The sequence below is a fragment of the Oryctolagus cuniculus genome, chromosome X (assembly GCF_051225735.1).
Source record: "Oryctolagus cuniculus isolate XC-2025 breed Fujian yellow rabbit chromosome X, ASM5122573v1, whole genome shotgun sequence".
NCBI classification, from domain to species: Eukaryota; Metazoa; Chordata; class Mammalia; order Lagomorpha; family Leporidae; genus Oryctolagus; species Oryctolagus cuniculus.
The window spans coordinates 3,180,733-3,202,991 of record NC_142888.1 but is presented as its reverse complement, the minus strand read 5'-3'; the positions used below and the strand labels follow the sequence as shown (position 1 = coordinate 3,202,991).

Here is a 22,259-nt window from a genome sequence, read left to right as displayed (position 1 = left end):
TGGCCAAAGCCAGTCACATGATGAGTTTAGAATCAAGGAGTAGAGAAATAGATTCCATCTCTTGATGAGATGATCTGTGATACTACAGGAAGGAGAAGTATATGGGGGCCATCAATCATGTACTCTACTATACCTGATTGTTTTGTTGTCCCAATTCTCTTTTCATTTAATATCTGCAGCTTGTCATTCTTCTCACTTACTGGAGAATAGATTTTGTTCAACAGCTGTTCTAGCAGCTAGAGAATATGATTTATTTTGAGATGAACCATTTTGCCCTGAGATTAATTAAACTCTAGTCTTTCTCTTGAAAAGAAAATTCCCTGCTGCCCTAATCAGTTGTAACTGCCATGTAGATGTCCCCACTCTGGTTTCCAGCCAATGCAGGATGCTATTTCAGGGAAACTGTTGAGAGTATAAACTTGGCTCACAGGTCACGACACACCTGAAGTAAAGAAAAATGGCGGTGCCAAAGTAACAAAAGAAGAGGAGGAGGGGAGAGAAAGTGATCAGTTAATACAATTGACATTGTTGTCACCATGGAGGAACACCCAACTACATACCACTCAACACCTCAGGAGGAATTTGTAGCCTGGAGACCTAAGCTGCATCTCTTTAAGGGTGATTCAGCTGCATATGGGATGAAGTTTGACTAATCACAGTGGAGGGAAAATGCTCTGTGTTCAATTACATGCTGTCATAGCCAGTCAACAGTATTGGGGTCTGTGAGGGAACAGAGAAGGAAAAAGATTGCTGGATAATGGAGGTGGGTGGTAAAGGGCACATCTGGCTTGGTAGGATTTTCCAGGAAAGGAGAGAGACTTAAGACTTCAGTCTCAGCTCCCCACTGTGAGATAACCACGCATGCGGGGGAAGGAACAGGGCATTCCAGCTCACTTCCCTCCCGCTTCACCCTACTCCCGAAGCACATTCAGCTGTAGCCTAACTTAGTATAAGATAAAAGTTCAAGAACGCTTAAGAATTCTCTTTCTCAAAGCCCAACACACCACAGGGTGAGCACACAAGCACAGGGCAGATGCAGGGGAGGCCAGAGGGAAAAGCATTTCAATGAGACCTAAAGAACACTGCCTTTCTCCAAAGAATGCCTACACGTCCCCCATATCTGCCCCTTGAGGGATTTGAAGACTTTACTCTTTGCGGTAAAGACTGCATGTTGTCCATTACAAGCCACTCTCCGCTTCTTCCTGGGTACACAGCTTGAATACACTTCGCAGGCTCCCTTGAGATCAGGCTTGGTCATATGGTTGAGTACTGCCCAAAGAAGGCGAAAGGAACCAATATATGCTACCTGCAGAACTAGAATTTAAGACAACAGGCATGCTTCCTCCAGGTTACCTTTCTCCCTCCCACCCCCTGCAACCTACAGAAATCTGGCTTCAACTCTACAGATAACAATACCCTGGGCTAAGGAATGGCAGAGCCACACACTAGAGAGACCTTGGGTTTCTGATGCCCTGATTGTCTATGGAGCACAGCTGCTTCATCAGTCTGAGCCCCCCCCGCCCAAGCTGCATAGTCTATGCTATTGGGTGTTTTTGTTATGGCAAATTGCCTTTTACCCTAATATTTTCATTCATTCAACCTAAATGTAGGTCTCATTTGGGAGACTCTCCTCTGGTTTGCAGTTTGCTATCTCTCTCTCTCTCTCTCTCTCTCTCTCTCTCTCTCTCTCTCTATCATCTATCTATCTATCTATCTATCTATCTATCTATCTATTTCCAGTCCTGTAAAGACTGTAGAGAGATGGATGTTTTTCCTGAAACTTCCTTGGTGAGGTGGAGGGTAGGTGTTGACATTGCACGTGACTCAACAAAAATGCTTCAAAACACCTTTCCCCCTCCCAAAGTTTATTGTCTGTGGCAACTATCACCTCTCTGTGTGCATCTCATTCTTTATTCTGCTTTAATGTTGTGGGTGAGTGTGCACGGGTGCACACACATGTGCGTGCACACACACACACACATCCTCCTCTTCTATTTGCTATACTTATGTAGCCTCTTCCTCCTTCCCATCTGGTCTCTCTCAGCTTCTCCCATTTGTATGAGAGGTCGTAAAAATGAAATATGAGCCTTAGCATTCACTCTTGTTAAGAGGTAGGAAAAACAATTAAGTAATAACTATTTAAATTCTTTGAAATCAGGAGAAATACAAATAATTTAATACCTTTCCCTATCCTACATTGGAAACAAATTCTAGCTGAACATCTACTATCAACTCATAAGGCAAGCATCTGGAAGGAAACTTGAAGATCAGCTAACTTGGAACAAAAATTTCAGAAAAAGATTACTTGCCTCAGAATTATTAATGGAAGAACCAAGTCTAGACACAGGTCTTCTAATCTCTAGTCTCAGACTATTTCCTGGCCCTACCCCTCTCTCTCCCCCAGGAACACTTGCTGAAACCTCAGTACCCTCAACCCAGCAGGAAGGCAGGCCAGGGAGAAGCCTAGGGAGACTCAGCCAGCCAGAGAGGCAACCAGAGCAAAAGCTTCATGCCTACCCTATGATGCAACAATTGTACTCCTAGAAATTTACTCAACAAAAATTAAAATATATTTCCATTAAGATTTGTATATTGGTGTTTATATTCGCTTTCTTCAGAATAGATAAAAACAAGAGAAAAACACAAATAAATTCAACATGATGAGAATTGACAAATTAAACATGATATAGCTATAACAAGGCATGAACTACTGATATACACAAAAATATGGACAATCTCGAAGGCATTTATATCGAATGAAGAAGCAAACAGGAAAAAAGTACACACTGTATGATTTCATTTTTATGAAATTCTAAAACAACCAAATCTAGCCGATGAGTAGAGAAATCAGAGTAGTGATTGCCTCTGGTGAGGCATGAGGAATGACTGTAAGTGGGCATAAGGCAACATTATGGGGGCCACTGAAATGCTCCGAGTCTTGCAGGTATTATACATTTGTTAAGGATCATTGAAGGTCTATGTATTTCACTATATGTAAATTATACCCCAAACACACATACACACACACACACTCCCCCAAAAACAGCATTGGAGGAAAAAAGACTATTATAAGGAGAAGACACACATTAAACTTATAGGTTTTGTTTCTTTCTATGTAGGACACAGAGCAGATGTCTACACAGTCTCATTCCTTTCTCTTGTCTCTCAGCTTTATCTTATCCTTGACCTTCACTCCATCTCTGATATCCATATAAAAGCTCCCCTTCCCCACATGAAATCCATCATGTCCAATGTGTTGGGTGGAAATGCCCAGCTTCAGCCTGTGACAGACCTAAATGAGCGCCCTAGACTCATCCCTGGACCATGTATTTTTTTTTTTTTTTTGACAGGCAGAGTGGACAGTGAGAGAGAAAGAGAGACAGACAGAGAGACAGAAAGCTCTTCCTTTTCCGTTGGTTCACCCCACAATGGCCGCTGCAGCAAGCGCACTGCAGCCGGTGCACTGTGCTGATCTGAAGCCAAGAGCCAGGTGCTTCTCCTGGTCTCCCACACAGATGCAGGGCGCAAGGACCTGGGCCATCCTCCACTGCCCTCCTGGGCCACAGCAGAGAGCTGGACTGGAAGAGGAGCAACCGGGACAGAATCCGGTGCCCCAACCAGGACTAGAACCCGGTGTGCCGGCGCCACAGGCAGAGGATTAGCCTAGTGAGCTGCATCGCCAGCCAAGGACCATGTATTTCTAAGATAAAAGATACAAGAGCACAGAGGATACGGAAGCCATTTACCAAACCCTGGAGTGAAATCCTACTAGAGAACTCTGGGAGACACTCTGAAGCAAACTGTTCATTTATAAGCCAACTCCTATTTATCATTGGTTGAAGGCTGCTCATTATGAGAATTCTTCAGAACTTCTAGACTACTGTACACATGGGCAGGGCGGGCTCTACTGGCCAGAGAAATTCAAGAAATGGCAGCTGAAAGTAGGCTAGTCATGGGCAGAAATGGCAAGGCCTGACTAAGTAAAGGTGGGGCATTAACAGTATCTGCTGTAAGTCCTAACCACATAGGAGCATGCATTATTTCCTGATTAAATCTGGTGTCTTTGTTAGCTTTGGCTGTGTAATGAACCACCCCAAAGTGTAATAGCTTAATAAATATTTCATTTAGCTCACAGTTCTGTGAGTGAACCAGATGATTCTTCCAATCTTGGCTGACTTAGAGGATTTCAACTTAACTCTCTAATATAGCTCCAGCCAACCCATCAACTGAGTTCAGATCCATGACTAAACCCAGCGAGGCCCAGCAGAATCCTGACTTAAATGAAAGTTGGTTGTTTTAAGCCTCTAAATTTTTTAGATGGATTGTTACAAGGCAAATACTAGCTGCTACATAGGATAAAGGATGGAGTTACATTTGGTGATGAAGTAAGGCCTCACTGAGAAGGGGACATTTAAGGTGAAACTTTTTAAATGGAGATATTGAGGCTAAGAGGAAGGAGGGCATCCAAGACAGAGAATAGCAAATATAAAAATCATGGATAGGAAAGGGCCTAGCATTTCCATGAAACTGAAAAAAAGATAGAGAACTTGGACTGAGGACCAGATAGAGTGAGAGAGCAAGAGTGAAAAAGAGAATCAGAGACAGAGAGAGAGACAGACAAAGACAGGCAGAAGATGGAAGGGTACAGGGCAAAAGTATTTATACTTTGACTCAAAAGAATATGTTCTTTGTTAGTATTCTTCATTAGTAGACTCTTATTCAAGAATACATTCTGAACATACATGCAGCATTTCATTATATGTATTAGTAAAAAGATGCTAATAAGAATCATTGCGATTTTTTGTGCAGTCTCTTCATGCTCTTTATTCTCTTCTTTCTATTATTTCCAGGATCAGCTTCAGTCAAAGGGAACTTGGGCAGAGGCAAACTTAACATTTCTTAAAATAAAGACAAAAAAAAGCCTATCAATGAAATGAAAGTTCATAAAAACAAGACCGTGGTGTGAACTGATCATCCTGAAAATTGGCCATTTTACATACTGCATCCTGGGAAATTGTCATGCAGCTATGCAATCTTGACAAGTTCCATCTCTGCTTTCTCCGAGCCTTAGTCTCCTTGGAAGAAAGCCTGGATAAAGGCCAAATCCATTCTCAAGATGATCAGCAGAAGTCTTGCAGGAACTATGGGTTTTGTGGGTATGGGGGCGAGCATGGTGTGCATATGCATAAGTAAAAATTAATTAATCCCAGGTGCTTGAAAAATATTACAACAGAAAAGGAGCAAAAGGGACTTGAAGACTGAGGAAGGAAAGAAAAGGGGGTGGATTTTACCTGGGTGTTCTTGAATTGCACCAGATTTTAGTTCAACAGTGAACTAGTCCTCCAATTTCAAAGTGTAATGCTTGGTCACAAGTGTGTTATAACAGGAAAGTAGACAGGAAATGGAGCAAAATTCAGACTCTTGTCTCAAAGATCCATTAAATTCACCAAATCCTCAAATCATCTTTGTTCAATTTTGTTTTCATAATCAAATGAAAGAAATGACACCATGACTGGCACAGAAGCAGGCTTCCAGAAAAATAAAAAAAAGACAGTAGCAAATATGGAGAGAAAATTGCAAAATATATCCTGCCTGAGCATAGATGGTAAAATCGGGTCCTTGAACCGGCTTTGTGTCATGGAAAAGGCACTCATCAGGAGGCCTTAGACAAACAGCCACTTCTGCTATTAGGTGTGAACAGGGAGAAAATCATGTTAGTGTTCTGTGCCACAGCTTTCTTCTCATGCAGATATAACTGTATCAGAGATAGCAAACAGTGTATATGCCACCACCATCTCCATCCAGGCCGGTGAGAGATATCACGAATCACTCACAGCAATCTTTGCTACAGCATCTAGATGCGTCCTCAGAATCCATCCCAACACAGTGTTCCCAATAACCAGTAGCAAGGTAAGAGCTGGCTCTCAAATCCATCTAAACTCCTGGACTAGGCCACCAGGTCCTAACTTGTGGGCTGCAGACTGATGAGAGGCTGGAGGGTGCTGGAAAATGTATGTAAGGCTCATGCTTACCCAGCATCATCTGCAGCTCTGCAAAGTGCTATCTTATCTCTGTCCTCATTCCCAAAAGAGGTGAGAAGAAGCTGGCCTGGGGGATTTCAAACTCCTCCGCTGCTCTGCTATTTCTGACTTCTGGGCCAAATTTCTCTATCTTCTGCCCACATCCCTTCATTTCACCATTCTACCCAAGATCTTCTAACACTAACACACTCTTTGACCAAGAAGGAATTTCCCCACCCTCTGTGAAGAGGGAAAGAACCAGGCAGCACAGGACATCCAATGAGTCACGGTATTTATCACTGCTTTGTCCTTGAGACCAGCTGTGGCCAGCTTGAGAGCCATCCGCCAAGACTAGCTCTGGGCTTCTTCCTCATAGCTCAGGTCAGAGGGCCAGGTCTTTCCTTCTGTATCATCTTGCAGACACTCCTAAATGTGTAGTATCATTGCAGATTCCAGTTTGATTTCTCTTTCAGCATTTCAGGCAACCCAAGCTTAGCTTGCGTCCCAACGCATAAGGTAGTACAGAATGTGAGCTTCTGAAGCATCAGTCATGAGTTGAGTGACCTTCGGCACTGTTCTTCCTCTCTTTGAACCTCAGTTTCCACATCTGTAAAGTGAGATAGTTGTGGTGATTAAATAAGATAATGTATGTAAATTGCCTGATACAGAGGCTTATACAAGGAGGTGCTCACAAAATGTTGATGATAGTAATGACAACAGGAGCCTCCATTGTGGTGTAGTGGGTAAAGCTGCTGTCTGCACTACCAGCATCCCATACGGGCACTGGTTCTAGTCCTGGCTGCTCCTCTTCCGATCCAGCTCTCTGCCATGGCCTGGGAAAGCAGTAGAAGATGGCCCAAGTCCCTGGGCCCCTGCACATATGTGGAAGACTCAGAAGAAGCTCCTGACTCCTGGCTTCAGATCAACTCAGCTCTGGCTGTTGTGCCCATCTGGAGAGAGAATCAGTGGATGGAAGATCTATCTCTCTCTGTCTCTTCCTCTCTCTGCCTGTAACCCTGCCTCTCAAATAAATAAGTAAAGAAATATTTAAAAAATAATGACAATATATATTTATTGGAAACTTACTACAATGTCACATACTCCATTAAGCTTGTTACAGGCAACCTGTTTAGTCAAACATATTTCCTTTTTTGCGATAGACCGCAAATCTTAGCACCTTCTGTATCCCCACTCCTTGATTCTGGGCGTGGGCCAATAGTGTGACAGAAGCTACCTTTTGTAGCTACAGACCTTGCAGACTTCTACTCTTGCTCTTGAGGACCTAACCAGATGTCCTATAAACAAGCATGGCCTGGCCTACTGGCAACCTGTAGGAATAAAGACTTACTTTCCTAGCTAAAGCCACTTAGACCAATGAGTCAGCAGCTATATGGCAGCTGGTCACATTTGCATGGGTGAGCCCAGCTAAAATCAGGTGAGTGTGACTTAAATTAGCCTAAACTTCCTGGCTAATCCCAGCCCAAATTGCTGCCTCAAAGAATTGTGAGGTCAATAAAGGGCTACTCCTTTAAACCACTAAGTTTTGTGATCACTTGTAATGAAGCAAGAAACCATACATGTTTCTTTTTGAGTATACAGCTAGACTACATTTACCACATTCCCATGCTTCTAGATTGGCCATGTGACTTAATTTTCACCAATCCAGTCTGAGTGGACAGTGATATATGCTGCTTCCCTATCGAAGTAGTCGAGGAGCTGGTGTGCCATCTACATATGGAAATAACTTGAATCCTTGGATCACCACGTGTAGGAGAGCTACTCACCAAACAAGAACATCCATTTGAATTTTTTTGTGATCTACTAATTAAATTCAATTGTAGTAAGTCACCAAGGTTTAAGGACGTCTCAGTTATGGTAGCTGACATTTCTTTAACTAGTACATAGGAATTTTTTTATCCTTATTTACTGATGGAAAAGTTGAGATAAAGAGAAAATAAGCTAGTGATAATTGAAACGTGAACCCAGGCTACCTGATTCATAGCAACTTCCCAGGGTAGGTCTAATAGTCATGATCATTAATATTCTTTGGGACTTTGCTTTATTGGAATGATGCACTACAATGTAGAGACATAAAAATGTCATTGATGGCTAGTTCCCTCATACCCAAACTCCAAAGGCTTTGAAGTTGATATAGAAGAAGGATTCCTATTGGAGTTGCAGTCTGTTCAGTGTCCAGTTGCCCATCCTGTTGCAGTCAAAGGAAAGGCCTGGAGACTTTATACCTACAGAACTAAAGAAGGAGTTGCCTTCATCCACAGCTTTCTCCAGAGTTCTGGGTCTACCATAGACTGTGTGCTTCTATACATTTTGGCTTTCTCCCTTGGTTCCTATGCCCCCCCTTAATCTCCACAATTGCCTCTTCCCAGTATTGCAAGGATCAATAAAGTGTAAAGAACAGAGAAATGTTTGTTTCCTGTGTTTTCATTCAACAGTTATTTCCTGAGCACCTATTATGTATCATGTACTGTGCTGGGCACTGGGACTACAATGAGCAAAATAGGATGCTTGCCCTCACCGAGCTTATAATTTAGGGAAAAAGAAAAAGGAATCATTAGGACATGGACAGAAGTTTACATCTACTTAGATATAAATGAATACGCAGAACAGATGAGTGGTGGTGTATTTGGTGATTATTTTGCCAAAGTCTAGGGCAGTGGTTCTTCACTTTGGTTTGTAGCAGGAAAGTCATTTAAAATTAACATGATAAGGCTGGAAGGACAGAGGAGAATGGTAAAGGTAGGATGGGTAATGGGTACCAAAACACAGTAAGACAGAACTGATACGTTCTTGTGTTCCATAGCACAGTGAATGTCGCTCACCCTCTTCGTGGAGGAGCGACACTAAACCCTGCACTGTTCTTTCATCTGCTCGGCCCTCCCCGGGTTTGCTGCTGGTTCTTCCCGGGTTGGCTACTGTCCCTTCCACCTCCGTGGAAGGGCGGTTCCCCCTGGCCACATTCCCCACTTCCGCAGGGGAGCGGCACTCCGCCGGCCGGCTCTCTTGGGGGCTGCACAGGTGTTCCCCTTAGGTGTTCCCCTTAGATGTTCCCCTTAGATGTTCCTGGTGCATGCCGTCTCTCTCCTCCTTTATAGTCCTCCTCTGCCAATCCCAACTCGGCTGCCCACACGCCGAGTACGCTGCTCTCCTCCAATCAGGAGCAAGTCCTACAGTTTATTGGTTGAACTGGAGGCAGCTGTGTAGAAGCTGTTTTCTTCTCTCCCAGCGCCATATTGTGGGAGAGCAGGTGCATAGAATAAGTCTTAATTCCAGTAACTTAGTCTAGTCCGAGCTGCTCCCCACAGTGAAGAGGCTGTAGTTCACAATAAAGTATTACATCCTGTATAATGAATTCTAAGAGAAGAGCTGCTGGGTTCAAACCTAAAAGAAAAGGAAATGGAAAGGCTAGTATATGTTTATGCTATATATTTATATTGAAATATTGTACGGTGCCCCATACAAATGTGTAAGCATTACAAGCTAAGAAAACATTTGAAAAAGAAAAAAGCAGGAGAAAAGGAACACTACAGGGCCTTGTTCTCAGAGATTTCAATCTGGAATATCGAGAGTAGGGCTCCAGGAATCTGCATTTTTAACAAACTCACTTGGAGATGCTAATGCAGGTGGTCCTTTGAGAAACCCTAGTATGTGCTAGGGTGTGGCCTTTCCATCGAACTTTGTAGAAGAGGCACTGGAACTCACTGGCAGATCTAGGCCAGCCTTCCACAGCCAAGAGCTAGGGGCACTGGCAGCACATGACTGCATAAAGCTGCTAGAAAGTCAGCCCCACAGAATGGCCAAGACAAAGAACAAAGAATTCAATTAAATCCAGGGAATCCTCATGAAAAGGCAGAGGGAAGGGTAACTTATCACTGAAGTGACAAATAGTGTGCTCAATGTAGCGACTTTGTTTGAATTAAGGAAGCTGAAGGTTTTCAGCAAAGTAGATCATGGGAATACCAAACAGCATAACAGACTGAAACACTTTAGGGGAGACTCAGCATTTTCTTACCTTAAATCAATTATTCATTAAAAGAAGATTTCATGCTCAAAACAAGCAGATGAAGTGTTTCAAGAAGAGCCAGCCATCATAGCTGTGTCCCTGGCCAAGGCCCAGCTCAGAGAGCAGATTGTTGCCCTCTAATAAGAGATTTCATTCCCGAGGACAGAACAAGGACAGAGGGTAGAAATTATAGGGAGATGCAGTTCAGCTTGCTGTGAGGAAGAGCTTTCAAAAACTATAAAAATGGAACAGACTGCGTTTGAGGCAGCAAACTGTTATTTGATGAGTTTAAGCCAAGCCTAGATGCACCACTGTGTATTTATTAAGATTTCTTTGTATCTAGAGAGACAAAGAACAAGAGTAAGACACAGTCCTTGTCCTCCATAGACTCATTTTCGTGTATGAAATGGGCAAATTAACCCAAAATCATGCTCTGATGCACTGGGACCTTGGCTATGGTCAAAACATCCGGGTACTACCAGAGCCCACAAAGGGTGTTCCGACTCAGACGGAAAAGCTGATGAAAGCTTCTCACACAAAGTAACATGAGGTCTGAATGCTAAGCTCCTCCCAGAAGGAGAAGGAATGGCATTCTGGGCTGAGGCAACAACACATGGGAAGGCTTGGAGACATGAAAGAGCAGTATATGGCAAAGAGAAAAGACAGGGAGCTCAGTAGGATGCAAGGTAGGATAGTAGAGGAAGGCAGCAGTAAGCAAAGCTAGAGAGGCAAGAGCAGAGAAGGGCATGAGGAACTTGGCCTAAGGTGAGGGCTCTGACCTTCATTTTCAAAGTGGTGAGAAGCCATTAAAGGATGACCTAGATGACTTGGGAAGCCTTTTTCAATCAAAAATTCATTGAGTCTAGAAAAATATGTGCTTCTTCCAAAAATTATAAACGAGTGAAATATATATATATATAAAGCAAATGCAATTTTACTCACAATCAAGAATTTCTAGGATGTTGTTATGTAAATGAAATGGTATTACAAATCAGTAGAAAAATAAAACACTATTACTAGACTGTATTGGGACAAGTGGTTTTCCATGAGGAAAAATATAAAATTAGATCCATACACAAGCACAATCTCCAAATAAATCAGAGATTTAAACATAAAACAATGAAACCATGTAAGTGTTAAACCCTCTCTCTCTCTCTCTCTCTTCCCTCTCCATTTCAAATAAATACATTTTTAAATACAGAAGCTATAAAGGAAAAGGTTGACAGATTCAATTACTTAAAAATATTTTCACATGGCCAAAATCACTATAACCAGACTCAAAAGACAGTAGACAAATCGAAAGAAATATATCAAATATACCACAAAAGCATTAATATTCCTAACAAATAAACAGCTCTTTAAAACTGAATAACAAGATGCTGGATAAAGAGGCAGAATGAGGAATTTGGTTAATGGTTACGGAGTTTTTTGGGTGATGGAAAATGTGTGGAAATAGTGGTGATGGTTGCAGAATGCTGTGCATATACTTAATGCCACTGAACCTACACTCAAAAATGGTTCCAAGGATAACTGTTGTGTTACAGATATTTTACCACAATAAACAGTTCTTAATATAAAAAACTGATGGACAAATAGCATAAAATGTGATGGAAAAATCTGGAGAGAGGGACAAGCATTTGGTCTAGTGATTGACACCTGCATCCCACATCAGAGTGCCTGGGTTTGATACTCGGCTCCACTCCTGACTCCAGCTTCCAACTAATGCAGACCCTGGAAGGCAGAAGTGATGGCCCAAGTAATTAGATTCCTGCTACCCTCATGGGTGACCTGGACTGAGTTTTGGCTTGAAGCTTTGACCCCAGCCATTGGGCTGCTGTGAGCATTTGGGGAGTGAACCAGTGGATTAGAGCTTGCTCTCCCACCCCTACCCCAATAAATAAGTACATTTTTAAAAAATTAAAAGTTTTAAAAACATATGGACAATTCACAAAGTTCACAAAAATGGCCCTTAAACAAAAGTGTTCAAACTCACTCATAATTAGATAAATATAAAATAAAACAACACTAAAATACCATTCTCCATCTATCTTATTGGTAAAACTTTTAAATTATGACAACAAATTGCATTAACAAGGCTGTGTGAAACAGGCATTCTCATAAATTAGTGGTGGGCACACCAACTGGCACCTTTCTGGAAGAACTTTAGTGATATGCACAGAATTCCATATGCAGGTTGCCTTTTGATCCAGTGACACCTTTTCTGGAAAATACATCCAACAATACAGGAAATATATATGAAACATTCATTGTACTGTATTATTTCTTTTTTAAAAGATTTATTTAGTGAGGCAGAGAGAGAGAGAGAGAGAGAGAGAGAATGAATCTTCCATCTGCTGGCTCACTCCCCAAATGGCTGCAATAGCCAGGGCTAAGCCAGGCTGAAGCCAGGAGCCAGGAGCTTCTTCTGGGTCTCCCACGTGGGTGCAGGGGCCCAAGCACTTGGACCATCCTCCACTGCTTTTCCAGGTGCATTAGCAGGAAGTTGGATTGGAAGTGGAGCACTCAGGACTCAAACCCATATGGGATGCCAGTGCTGCAGGCCATGGCTTAACCTACTGTGCCATAGCACTGGCCCCTAGAGATTTTAATTAAGAACTTTTAAAATATAAATTACCAGGCCCAGCATTGTGGCACAGCAGGTAAAGCTGCTGCCCCACTGCATTATTTCTTGCACCATTTGTTATTGTAAAATACTGGAAATAATTTAAATGGTTGAATAAATAAATGGAGATTCTACACAATGAAGTAGTATGGTAATGTGAAGAAAAATGAATGAGAGAGATCTCTGTGGGCTGATAATGAATAGGTTCCAAGAAATAATGTCACGTGAAAAAATACAAGAGGAAAGTACAAAAAAGAGGATATAAGAAAATATGCATGTGTCTGCTCAGTTGTACAAAAGAAACACAGACAGGGTGAGCCAGACACTGAAGAGACTTGGTAATTCAAGGACCTGGGTAGGAGCAGAGTAGAGAAAATGGAGGAATGGGAACAGGATGATAGAGATAAAAAGAAAGTGGCACTTGCCCTCGTGTATAATTTTTGGTTACTTCTAGCTTTTAGAACTCTGCTCATGATTTACATTTCCTAAACACTTTAATTAAAGTCAGGATTTAAAGAGAGTTCAAAATGGATTGCAATCAGTAACAAATGAGTCTAACTCTAGTGCAAGTGACAATATAATAACAATGAATGGAAAAAGAACTAACCTAAGTCATTTTGTTAAATGGTAGATTGAGTGTATACTGTAAGGTTAAAGACAGCAAGAACTGTGTATTGTTATCCAGTTAGCAAATTATATTTCACTTTATGTGTAACCTAGGACTGAGCAAACACATACATATACCAAGAATAATGAGAAACAGGTTTGTCACTATAGGAAAAAGAAATTACCAATAAGGAAAAGAGGAAGGCTAGAATGAACCCTGTAGTGTTGGGTTGAAAGAAGTATCAATATGAACTCATAATTTTAATATATGAACACAGAGACTTAGAAATAAATACAGGTGTGTGTTATACATGTGTGCACATAGAGCATATACAATGTACCCTGTTTTCTGAGAGCATGGGGAAGTAATGACACGCCAGCAGTAGCCACACACCTACTGTCCACATCTTGGTTTCTAAATATCATTTTCCACAAAAGGAACAAGGATGCCTTGAAGAAATGGTGATCTCAAGACTGGAGCAGGGAAAATATAGCGGTCCCTACTAATCTGGGGAAGATATGTTCCTAGATCCTCAATGGATACCTGAAAGCAAAGATAGTACTGAATCTTGGCTATACTATGTTTTCCCTTTACATACACATCCATGATAAAATTTAACTTTTAAATTAAGCACAACAAAAGATTAACAACTACTACTAATAATATAGAATAGTTATAAAAGCATACTTGAATAAAAGATATCTGAATGTGATCTTTCTCTCAAAATATCTTATTGTGCTGTACTCACCCTTTTCTTAAGATGATGATGAGATGATACAATACCTACATGATAAGGTTAAGTGAGGCAAATGACGTGGGCATTGCGACCAAGCATTAGGCTACTACTGACCTTTCGTGAACACAAGTACTTGATAATGTAATAGTCATTCTGATAACTGAGAAGGCTGGTAAGTAATTAAGAGACAGGTAGCATACACAGTGTGGTATGCTAGACAAAGGGATGATTCACATCCTGGATGGGAAAGAATAAGATAGCTCAAGATTTCATCATGCTACTCCGAATGGTGTACAATTTAAAACTTATGAACTGTTTATTTCTGAAATTTTCCATTCAATATTTGCAGACCACAGTTGACTTTGGGTAACTGAAACTATGGAAAGCAAAACCACACAGAAGGAGGAACTACTGTAAAAGATAAGCCTGAAATATCTTGTGGCACCAGAAAGTAAGGAAGGGATCAAAAAATAACAAGGGTATGTTGAAAGAAAAGAGAGTCAACTTAAAGCAGCTCTCAGTTGGAAATTGGAAAACATCACCACTTGGCAAAGACCACAGTGACAGTTGTTGCAGGCAAGAATTATTGATGTCTGCTGTTGGGACTGAATTGTCTCCCAACCACCAGTGTGATTGTATTTGTAGAAAGGGTCTTTAACGCTAAATGAGGTCATAAGGGTGGGCTCAAAATCTAATATGACCTGTGTCCTCATAAGAAAAGGAAGAGACACCAGGGATGCATACACATAGACCATAGGAGGGCACAGCAAGCAGGTAGCCAGCTGCAAGCCAAGGAGACAGGCCTCGAGATAAGCCAGGCTGGCCGGCACCTCGATCTGGGACTTCCAGCCTCCACAACTATGAGAAAATGAAGCACTTTGCTTATGTCACCCAGTCTATGGTATTTCATTATGGCAGCCCTGGTAGGCTAATATAGGTGCTAAAATTAAGTGCAAAAAAGTGTGATGAGAAGCAGGATAGATCAAAGACCAGCCTTACAACATATTTTTTAATTATAAAGCTTAAAATAATAACTTTACAGTGGAGAAACCTTGCAGATACCACCTTAACAAATCATGAAGGTTAACTTCACTAGTAATAAGAAATACTGACATCATGAACCCCTGATATGATGGCTTGAGACAGACAGAATATCATTTCTGTGAGATTTTTGCCAAAAATGCCCAATCTCAATATAATAATAAGAAAACATGACACAAACCCAAAATTGAAGGGTGTTCGACAATATTTTTCAAGTGCAAAAGTAGTAGAACATGAAGAAAAATGCAGGAACTGTCACAGATTGAAAGAGACTAAGAAGACATGACAACTGAATGCAACGTGGGATCCTGAACTGATTCCTGGGCTCCCCAAAAATGTTATTGGGAAAACTGGAAAAATCCATAAATACCCTAAATATTTATTAATATAATTTTGTCAATTTTTAATTTGCTGATTTCAATACTACATTTGGGTTGTGAAAGATGTTAACAGTAAAGAAACCTGAGTTGAGGGCCTATGGGAAAGCCACATATTTTTGCACTTCTTTGTAAAGCCTAACATTATTTCAATATCAGTTTTTTAAAAAGCTACCGAGTAAAAATCCAAATGCAGAACATTACACTATGACCTCATTTACATATTCTTTTAAAATATACATAAACACAAGTAACAAAATGCATTGTTCATAGCTAGATACACGTTTACAAAAAGTATACAAGTGTGAGCTAGAAGTGGTTGGTTCTCCAGCTTGGCTGCACATTGGAATCACCTGGGGAACTTTAAAAGCTAATGATGTGAGAAAAGAAGGTAGGCTTCTGTCCTTCCCTTTGTCACTCTAACACTCCCTGGCTGCAAGAAGGAAAGCTATATGTCCATATGTACATCTTTCAGAAGGTGCCAAGATACACAAAAATATGCTTAGGAGTCTGTGAAAAGCATATTGAGGTAGCAAAGAAAAAGCACTTTGATTTGGAAAAAAACAAACTGATGCTTGAGTTCCCCCTTCCTCTAGAGATTCTGATTTTATTTGTCTGGCACATGGCCCAGACTCCAGAGATTTGTAATCGATTCCCAGGTGATCCTGATGTGCAGCAGGGGTTGAGAAGCACTGGGCCTGAAGGAGACGTACAGAATCTGTGCTGGTGATTGCCTCTGGGGAGGGAAGGTCGGACAAGCATGGGATTAGCAAAAGGAAACTTCAGCTTAACTTCAAATCTTAAGAAAAAATGACTAAATGTTAGGAATTATAATTTTTGGATTTATTTGAAAGGTACAGAGAAAGAAGAGCTAGAGATAGACATAGACAAAGACATAGATATGGACATAGACATAGAGACAACATATATGTGTGCTACTACCTGCTGGTTCACTCCCCAAATGCTCACAACAGCCAGGGATGGGCGAGGCCAAGGTCAGGAACCAGGAACTGGAACTCCATCCAGGTCTCTGGCATGGGTGACAGGGACACACTACTTGACCCATTGCCTGCTGCCTCCGAGGGTGTGCGTTATCAGGTAGCTGGAATCAGGAGCACAACCTGGACTCAAATCCAGGTACTCCAATACGGGATGTGGGCATCCCAAGCACTGTCTTAACTGCTAGGCCAAAGCCCACCTCAGGGTTTATAACTTTGGAAGGTATGACCACAGATATGTATTACACTATTCTATGTCTTTTCTATATTTCTTCAAATTCATAACATTTTAAAAGATAAAAATAAGGCTATTTGTGAAGACATAGGAGTATCATTTTGACCAATGTAAATTCTAACCAACAAACATTGTGGGTTTGTTTTTACAGAGACAAAGGGATAAGGATACAAAGAAGCATGGCTACAGATTTGCAGCTGTTGAGCCTCATTGGAAGTCCCACGGATAACTTTAGCATCCTCACTAGCCCTTTTGGTCACAACCAAAACACATTAATGTTTCCTCCAGGAGTTAACCCTTAATTAATTTGTTACATCACTTCAACTTAATGGCTTAAAGTGGAAAAATAGTTTCATGAAAACAATACAGTTTACAAGCACAAATTATTTAAAAAAATAACCTCCTGCAATTAAAAAATAATCCTGCGCTGCCTAGTATTCAACTTGTTGGCACAGCTTTGGCCATACTGATTGTTTTCCACCTGATTGGTTTATTCCCATACCACACTAGCTGGAAAGTTCTTGAATATTCACCTTGGTCTTGTGTATCAGTTTTGACTGATTCAGCCCCTCTGTCATTTGCTCTCCAGTGGGATGAGAAGCACACCTCAGGGGCCAGTGCTGTGGTGTAGAAGGTTATGCCGCTGCCTGCAGTGCCAGCATCCCATATGGGTGCCATTTTGAGTCCCAGCTGCTCCACTTCCAATCCTGCTCTCTTCTACGGCCTGGGAAAGCAGTAGAAGATGGCCCAAGTTCTTGGGCCCTTGCATCTACATGGGAGACCAGGAAGAAGCTCCTGGCTCCTGGCTTCAGCCTGGCCCAGTCCTGGTTATTGCAGCCATTTGGAGAATGAATGAGCAGGTAGAAGATCTCCTCTCCTCTCCTCTCCTCTCCTCTCCCTCTCCTCTCCCTCTCCTCTCCTCTCCTCTCCTCTCCTCTCCTCTCCTCTCCTCTCCCTCTCCTCTCCCTCTCCTCTCCCTCTCCTCTCCCTCTCTCTCCCTCTCCTCTCCCTCTCCTCTCCCTCTCTCTCCCTCTCTCTCCCTCTTTCTCCCCTCTCTCTCCCCTCTCTCTCTCCTCTCTCTCTCCCCTCTCTCTCCCCTCTCTCTCTTCACTTCAAATAATAAATCTTTAAAAAACAAAAAAAGGAGGACAGTTCAGCAAGAATGCTACATAAGGTATATTCTTTTTTTAAGATTTTATTTGTTTACTTGAAAGTCAGAATTACAGAAGGGCAGAGGCAGAGAGAGAGAGGTCCTCCATCCGCTGGTTCACTCCCCAGATGGCCACAACAGCCGGAGCTTTACCAATCCAAAGCCAGGAGCCAAGAGATTCTTCCAGGTCTCCCACACGGGTGCAGGGGCCCAAGGACTTGGGCCATCTTCTACTGCTTTCCCAGGCCATAGCAGAGAGCTGGATTGGAAGTGGAGCAGCTGGAACTCAAACCAGCGCCTACATGGGATGCTGGCACTGTAGGCGGTGGCCTTACCCGCTATGCCACAGCGCTGGCCCCTTAAGGTACATTTTTGTGGGCAGAGAAGGAAGCAAAGCTCATGGCAGTGCAGGGATCAGGTTCATGGTCATTAGGAGAATCCATCTAACCAAGTACGGAAAAAGCTCTCCAGCAAAGACCATCATTTAATATAAGGAAGGCTTCTTCATGGGAAGGGGTGGGATATACTCAGTGCTGGGGGAAAAAAGAACTCTGGCCAGGGGATAGAAAATGAGTTAGTGCTAGTTCTACCTGTGCAAAAGAGGCTACAACATATTTTTTTTTAAGATTTATTGATTTGAAAGAGTCACAGAGAGAGTGGGAAGAGAGACAGAGATCTTTCATCTGCTGGTTCATTCCCCAAATGGCCACAATGGCCAGGGCTGAGACAGGCCAGAGCCAGGAGCCAGGAGCTTCATCCAGGTCTCCCACATGGGTGCATGGGCACAAGGACTTGGGCATCTTCTACTGCTTTCACAGTGCATTAGCAGGGAGCTGGATTCGAAATGAAACAGCCAGGACTTGAACTGGTGCCAGGGCCCATATGGGATGAGAGTGCTGCAGACAGCGGCTTAATTGCTGTGCCACAGCGCCAGCTCTGACAGGTTTTGTTTTTATTCCTTCCCTCATTGTCACCCATATTCCCTTCCTGTCTCTTTGTTAGATTTCAATCTGCATTTATTTATCCAAAAAGACATCCAAGTGTTTCTGAAAATAATTTGATTATCTGACATCATCAACATTTACACTGTCACTTTGGAGAAAACCTCTTCTCTGCAGCGGGTGGGATACAGAAAACCTCAGGAAGTGCTTGTTTTTCTAAAGTATACTGTGTTTGTTTTGTGATAAACAATTAGCAGGCTAATACTGCACGGATCCTGGGATACCCTGCTTAGTCTAGCTGGTAGCTCTCTCTGCACCCCAGTCTACCCATTCAGTGTTTCAAAAGTCACGTTGAATGGTGGTTAATTTCTGACAGTCCTGTGTTTTAACCAGGACACAAGTCTTACAAAGGCAGAAATCATCAATTCTTCATCTGTGTGTCTCCAGTGCATGCACCCCAGTAAGCACTCTAATATTTTTTGAATTGACATTAAAAATGATTAAACTAATATTCCCTCTGGGAGTTGCTCCTTTCTAGAGAAGATTCTTTGGCTTTCTTTCTAGCTTAAAATAGGTGCTGCTATGACCTGCCACCCTGATCCTGCCTTCAGAACTGAAATACTCAGCCTCCCCACAGCTGGCTGCAGTGTCAGCAGTGAAGCATTTTCCCCTTAGTGGGAGAGACCTGCTCCTCTACTGGGGGGGGGCACATCTAATGAGTGTGAGTGCTTCACAGCTCTCCATAGGATCCACAGAGACTTTTGTTGCAACCATACTGTAGTTCGAATGCTGCCCTGCCTAATCTTACTGCTGTCTCTTCTTTCACAGGTGTTTATATTCGTAGCACCCCAATAAACTCCCCGCACACTCATGTCTCCATCAGCATCTGCTTGCTGGGACACACAGCAGGCAATCCTCTCTAGCCTCTCTTTCAGGTGCACCCTTCTTGGGCCTGATCCGTGAAACACCTAATACCTGTTGGAGCCTAAATTGACTTCTAAGCTGGGTTTTCACTAAAGAGGCCTGCAGGATAAGAAGATAGGGCTGCAGTCTTAGAAGACACTACTCTGGTCCTCTGCCCCCTCCCTCCCAGTCTTCTACCAATGTCCATGCTTCCCTACTCAGAGATCCTGTTACGATCCAAATAGAAAAAGAAACTGCCTTCGGATCCAAGGTAACTGTAAACTGAAAACTGTTTAGTTGAAACTGAATCCCTTTCCAGGAAATGCCTGCTTCCAGTATCTTTTAACAACTGAGTCCATCCCAAGTTCAAATCCCAGCCTCCCTGCTGAGAGGCTGTCCTGTTTCATCCAATAAAACCCTCTCCTCATCAGAGGGCTGCTTGGCACAGACCAGCTGCCCCCAGCTTCATTTGCAGAGTGCCTGCAGCTCAGGTTTTCCACCACCTGGAAATCCTTTCAGCTGGGGATGGCCTTTAGCTCCTGGGCAGGAGCTGGTTCCACTGCCCTCTGCAGAGTGCACACGACACTTTTGTCCCAGCTAGTCCAGCCCCAAGCCAACCAGAGGTAAGAATCATTGAAAGAAGTAAGAGAATGATGGAAACAGTCACACTCACAGATTTGACCTGCCTGGCTTTGAGGTGATGACTAAGGTGGCTATGATCCCTTGACATTGATCCTGAAGATATTCAAATTCTTGTTGTGCCAGGGCTGTGGCATAGTGGGTTAAGTTGCTGCCTGCAGTGCCAACATCCCATATGGGTGCCAGTTTGAGACCCAGCTGCTCCATTTCTGATCCAGCTCCCTTCTATGACCTGGGAAAGCAGCAAAAAATGGCCCAAGTCCTTGGGCCCCTGCACCCACATGGGAGACCCAGAAGGAGCCCCTGGCTTCAGCTGGGCCCAGCTCTGGCCATTGTGGGTCCATTTGTGGAGTAAACTGGCAGATGGAAGATCAATCTCCCTCTCTCTCTGTAACTCTGTCTTTCAAGTAAATAAATAACTTTAAAAAAAAACACTTTATTGCATCAGATGCCCACAGCAGACATGGAAACTCAGAGTTGTGTCAAAAGCCCAGTCCAGCATCCTTGTACAAACATTCGTTATATATATTGCCAATATAGGCCCTTTTCATCTATTCCTCCCTCTGCCCTCTCAGAACACCCTCTCAAGTCAGGGGGGCTAGGAGGCTTCTCAGGAAGCTCTCACATTCCTCTTTTCAACCATTCCCCCTCCCGCAGAAACAGTTTTCCATTGTATCTCACAGAATCAGAATCTGATGCATGACCATCCAGTATGCAGCATAAACTGTACTCATGATCTTTCATCATAAATCGGGCTCAGGATCGAAGCCAAGCAGTGACAATTTCTTCCCTTCAAAGACAAATTGCTTTGAAGAATTAAATACAATTCTCCCTCTCCATACCTCAACAGGCCCTTCCCTAACCCATGGTACAATAGCTTATGAAAAATATCAATTTATAAACTATCTTGAACATTTCCACGTTTCAAACTAATTCATGGGTAGGGTGTTGTGGCACAGCAGGTTAAGCCACTTTTGCAACAGCCACGTCTCATATTGGAGTGCCAGTTGGAGGCCCAGCTACTTCATTTCTGATCCAGCTCCCTGCTAATGTGTCTAGGAAGGCAACAGAAGATTCTCCAAGTACCTGGACCCCTGCCACCCATGTAGGAGACCCAGATGGAGTTTCAGGCTCCTGGCTTTTGCCTGGCCCAGCCTGGCTGTTGCAGGAATTGGGAAATAAACCAATGGATGAAAGATCTCTTCTCACCCCTTCCCTCCCTGCCACTCTGCCTTTCAGATAAATAAATATTTAAAAAAATAATTTGATGCCTACAATAAAAATAACTTGGAGGCCTTATCAAATCACTTTAGAGTCACTCGTTAGATAAAATTAAGATAAAATCTGCCCTTACAGAGCACAGGTTAGAAAATGAATCCAAGTGAAGTAAGAGAAAGACTATCCTGTTTTGCTCTGCGAGCAGAGAGAATTAATCAGCTGTGGAGATTTGATGAACTTTAATCTTCCAGCACCCGCACATATTTGTCGGACAGTGTTTACAAAGAATTGGTGATGCAGCAGCAATTCAGGAAAAGATTCCATTTCAGGATGGAAAGGATTAATTAAGAGTCATGTGGTTCATTATTATGCAACAAAAAGTCCTGAACTTTAAGTGCTGAAAGAAGTCATTTAGTAAACAACTTTTCCCCCTCCAAAAGGCTAAAGGGAAGTAAAGGTGGAGACAATTTCAGCCACATCTAGGAGGCAAAGTTGGAGGTTTGACAATCTCGACAGACCTCCACTCCCGAAGCTGCCCTACATATCTATTGTGTAACTAGCAGAGATCTGCTCTGGGGATCCTAAGAGAAATAATTTTCTCATATTGAGGTGTTATCATTGCTGCTCGTCCTCTACTGCACAGTAATCATTTCATTTGCTTCCTGCACTGCAATCAGTTTGTGGAGAGCTGTGTGCAATCAGTACCTCTGTCAATCATCACCATCTAATGGGGACTGTGACAACAGTGCT

General features: G+C 42.5%; 1 long non-coding RNA gene across 3 annotated transcripts in view; it reads right to left on the bottom strand.

Annotated features, from left to right (window-relative positions):
- The window catches only part of LOC149119530 (uncharacterized), a 45,294-nt gene that overhangs the window by 4,699 nt on the left and 18,336 nt on the right, over window positions 1-22,259 (bottom strand). The window contains exons 4-5 of one of the 3 annotated variants that reach the window (XR_016228372.1): window positions 6,033-6,627; window positions 3,311-4,898 (exon numbers count right to left, since the gene is read on the bottom strand). The exons of 1 other annotated variant lie outside the window; for it this stretch is intronic. This is a non-coding gene — a long non-coding RNA (uncharacterized LOC149119530). Of the gene's footprint in view, window positions 1-3,310; window positions 4,899-6,032; window positions 6,628-22,259 lie in introns of those variants that run through there. One more of the 3 variants, XR_016228373.1, reaches the window with a different exon arrangement.